This window comes from Limulus polyphemus, unplaced genomic scaffold (assembly GCF_000517525.1).
Source record: "Limulus polyphemus unplaced genomic scaffold, Limulus_polyphemus-2.1.2 Scaffold143, whole genome shotgun sequence".
In the NCBI taxonomy this organism is placed as follows: Eukaryota; Metazoa; Arthropoda; class Merostomata; order Xiphosura; family Limulidae; genus Limulus; species Limulus polyphemus.
The window spans coordinates 532,886-537,864 of record NW_013665753.1 but is presented as its reverse complement, the minus strand read 5'-3'; the positions used below and the strand labels follow the sequence as shown (position 1 = coordinate 537,864).

Sequence of the window (4,979 nt, the reverse complement as noted above, 5' to 3'; positions counted from 1 at the left end):
GTAAACATCTAAGGAATATGGGAAAACTCCATAAAGAAGGTGTTTGGGTGCCTCGAACTCTCCAATGATCATCATTTCCAACGGGTGAACGTTGTTTCGTCTCTTCTGTTGCGTAATGTGCATGAACCATTTGTGGACAGAATTATCACCCGTGATGAAAAATGGATTCTCTATGAGAATGTGATGCTTTGCATTTGGTGGGACATCAAAGGAGTAATTCATTTCAAACTCCTCAATTCACAGTGAATTGTCAATGCAGAGATCTATAGTAAGCAACTGGAACATTTAAATCAAGCCCTACATCAGAAATGCCCTTCACTCATCAGTCAGATAGGTGTTCTTCTTCTCCATGACAATACATGTCCACATGTGGCATATTTGATGCAACACAAGATTATGGAGTTGGGTTTGGAAGTTCTTCCCCACCCACCATACTATCCAGATATGGCACCATCAGATTACCATCTTTTTCGTTCGGTGCAACACCATCTTAATGGGAAAATGTATGCAAGTGTGGAAGATGTTAAAGAGGACATTGACAAGTTTTCTGCTTCAAAACCAAGTGATTTCTTTAATCAGGGCATTAAAAACCTGATTGTAAGATGAAAAAGCATCATCGATGAGAATGGAAACTATTTCATTTAATAAATGTTTTGTTTTGATATATAAGTTGTTTGAGTTTTTTTCATCTAAAAAAAGGGACATTAATTTCTTGATGACCTAACACTTCATATCTATGCAGTATCACACTAAAGTTTATTTCTTTTTGTACAGAAGACAACACACACAAAACACTTCTTAGTAACCATATAGTTATACACTGAAATGTTAATCTTTCAAAAGAAACTATTTAAATAATTGCTCAAATAACTGTACTGTATATTTAAAATACATAAAAATGAGTATGAGCTTTCACTGCTACTCAACCTTCTACTATACAACAGTGTTCTTAAAAACTTTTAGTCCAGAAATATAATTAACCCATAAACTACTATGTAACTCGTTTAAACATGGAATCTTCACTTACTAAAACACACCCATTAAAGTATAGACATTTTAAATTGCAATTGTGTCATAAAATACGGCCTATTTCATAATAGTTTAATTTGAATACTTCTATGATTAGATAGTTAGTCAGTCAGTGATATATCAGATACAACAAATCCTATAATGAAGAAGGCAAAACAGCATGGGCAAAAATAAAATGCTGATAAGTTTAAACTCAGTAGCAAAATACTACTGTGAACTAGTCTAAGCTATTAAAGCAAAAATATGTCGTTGTTGGTCAAAATGTGTTGCATAGGTTAGAAGATTTTCAAATTTAAATAAGTAATACAGTACCCCTGTTAACTTTTAAATCTAGGCTAATATCATATTATTAAAGAATGTTATGTTGTTAAAAACCTCGTTGGGCAGTTATAAAGTTGCAAGAAAAAATAATGAATAGTGTATATATATATATATTTTACATATGTGGTATTACAGGACTGCCAAATGACGTGATGAATTACAAAATACTAAAGTAACAGTATGTGCAATAAGTTGATCTTATATCATATTTTTAATTTAAATGTGCTTTAAACACAACCTTCATAGTTCTATTAATGTACAATAACTTCTACCTTTTATGCCCTTAACTATAAAAGCAAAGTTATTCCAGTGTTTCATGAATGTGATAATCAGTAAATATGTAGTATTCCACAATACAATTCTCTGTACAGAAAACAAGATAATATAATACATTATTTGATACATTAAAAACTTTTGCTTTCTATTGTTTCTAAATAGTATAGTATTAAGGATCAAAGAGAACTACTAGCAATTTGTGAAAGAGAGGATCTGACAGGTGAATGTGGCAAGTGGGCCTGATTTTCTAGTTAATAACTAGATTTTCTAGCTTATGGCTTTGTAACCAAACAAGATTGAAGACTATAAAAATTATGCTATGCCTGAGTAATAACGATATTATAACGAGTAATTTACGTTAAATTCTTTATTTTCTTGGAGGGGTGGTAAATAAATTAAAGAAGGAAGAAGACCTAGAGAGCAAACGTCAGAATTCTCATACTAGGGCGAATTGAGAATTTTTTTATTTTGATATTGTCTTAAAAAATTAAAAAGTTAAAACTTATATAATACTAATATTGGGGTTATTAGCTACATTTTGATGCTATGTTTTATTTGCATATCATGGTAATAAAGCAGTTGAATTAAATTTTGAATATAACTAAACCCTCGTGACATGTGCAGAAAAGGATGCCCATATGGAAAAAGTTAAATGAATATGTTAAGGAGCAATGGTTGAAGTCTATACATCATCATCAAAATATTGCAATTAAGGAAGAGTAAACAATATCAAAACATTATCTCCTATGTGCACATGTTAGGGGGTAATGAAAGAGAATAAAACATGAACATCTAAGTATGGGTGCTAAAAAGGAACGAAATTGAAGCACCATCTACCTTGTGTATATATTAAGGAGTAAATAACTATAACTAAACTATGATGAAACAACATATCCTGTGTGTTACATGTGAAGAAGTAATGAAAGAGAAATAAACATTAACATCTAAATATACATGCTAAGAACATCAACTGTTGTGTATACAGAAAAGGTCAATGAACCATGACTAAATATAATATTCTAAGTGGGACATCATGAGGAGGAACTAACTGTGTCTAAACATTATCTCCCATAGGTAGATGTAAAGGAGTAATGAACTATGGGAAAACATTAACCCCAATGAGTTACATATTAAGGAGTAATGAACAATTTCAAAACAATATTTTCTATGTGTACATGGTAAGAAGTAAGAACTAGAACCAAACCTTAACAAGGATGTGTACATGACAAGGAATAATTAACCAAGACTAAGCATTATTTTCAATGTGTACATGTGAAAATGTAAAGAACAAGAACAAAACATTAACTTCTAGGCACATACATTTTAAAGTATAAAGAACTAGAATCAAACATTTAGAGTTATGTGTACATGACAATGTTTAATCAACTAAGACTAAGCATTATCTTTCATGTGTACATGTGAAAAAAGTAATAAACTAGATGTAAGTATCACTTTCTATGTGGACATGGTAAGGGGTAATGAAAAAATCAAAACATTATCTTCTTTTATCTAATATGTGGGCATGGATGTGTACATTGTAAAGAGTAATTAACCAAGACTAAGTATTATTTTCCATATGTATAAGTGAAGAGGTAATGAACAAGAACAAATATTAATAGTCATGTATATATGGCAAGGTATAATCAATTAAGACTAAGTATTATCTATCAAGAGTAGATGTGAAGAAGTAATGAACAAAATGTAAACATTACCTTCTACTTGAACATATTAAGGAGTAATAAACCAGAATGAAATGTCAACTACTATATGTTACATGTGAAAGAGCAACTAACTGTAACTAAACATTAATGGCTATGTTTACATGGAAAGAAATAAGTGAATGTGACCAACCATTAATGCCTATGTGTATATACAAAAGACAGATGAACTATGATGAAAAATAATATATTAAGTGGTATATGTTAAGGAGTAAGTAACTAAAATTAAAAATTATCATATAAGTAGTACAAGTTAAAGAGTAATGAACTAGTTCTAAACGATGTATCATATGTGGATATGTTACAGAGTAATACATAATGTCTAAACATTAAGTCCTAATGGTTACATGTCAATGAAGAATAAACTATATTTTAGCTATAACGTCTATGTGTTATCTGGTAAGGTAGAAAGGACGAGGCATAAAACAGCAGGCACAAATTGAACCCCAATGTCAATGAAAAGTGTGGCACTAACATTAACAGGGGAGAAGAAAGGAAACAACAGCTAGAAAGCATATGTAAGGCAGGAATAGTTAAGAGATATTCAGTAGATATAGAAGTATTGGGTAGAAAAGTCACTCCATTTTGTTCTCCTCAACTTCAGAAGAGGGTCTAGGTGGCAATATGGACCTCACCATATGTTGGATGATGGTACATTACTCTTCTTTTTCCTGTATTTGTCAACATAAGCAACACCTTTCTCAATACATAATGGCTGTCACGATCTAAACAAGCAGAGAACTTCCTAAATTATTGGTAACTGTAACTGAGATTTGAACTGACATCAGCAAAAAAATAATTTACATTAATCTATGATTTCATAGTGAAAAGTTGAAAATACAATGTAAAGTGGTGTTAATAAGTACTTCAACAAGTCTCAGTAAAAAAACAAACAAACAAATCTTAGCTTGAGAGTGATTAGGAAACGAATGAGGATTTTCACACATGAATGTAGAGGGAGCATCTGCAAAGAGAGGTATGTCACACTCCTACTGGTGGAGAATTTTGATGTATGATATGTGCAGTAGTGCAAATTCACATGTTTTCACATGGCATTTGAACCTCTAAGTCAGAATAGTGTGACTTCAAAAGAAAAACTAGCCAATCTATGCAAAGAGGTGAGTCATCACATCAGAATTTACACATCAGTGTATGTGAGGTAATAGCTCTTTGTCATGCAGAGAGGTGATTAACAATTCTGAACTAGAATTATCTTTTATTGTTACAGATTTAATTCTTGTAAACCTTTTGCAAATAATGCTTATAATATGATGCACCTGTTACAAATGTTATATAATACATTTCTTTCAACAACAATTTGAAATTGCCTGTAGCAAAGAATGTCATAATATTCTGTATAGCATTTTCCCGTTGATTATTACAGGTTGGTTTCATAATTGAATACTTTTCCTATTGAACGTGTATTTCTTTAAAAACAAGTAAAGAAAAAACTTTTCAAAAAGAAAATAAATGTAGAGATGGCTAATATCAATCCTTCAAAAACAATGCAAACAAGATAGTAGTGATGCACAGGCACACAGTGTAGTAGAATGTTAACAGAAAAAATAGAATAAATTAAACTCAATTGTGATTCAATAGTTATATATATATATGTATATATATATATATATATAT

At 30.8% G+C, this 4,979-nt stretch overlaps 1 protein-coding gene across 1 annotated transcript in view; it reads right to left on the bottom strand.

The window, feature by feature from the left end:
* Positions 1 to 4,979, bottom strand: part of LOC106474875 (dynein heavy chain 2, axonemal-like) — a 192,529-nt gene that overhangs the window by 78,781 nt on the left and 108,769 nt on the right. The gene's annotated exons all lie outside the window — the stretch shown is intronic.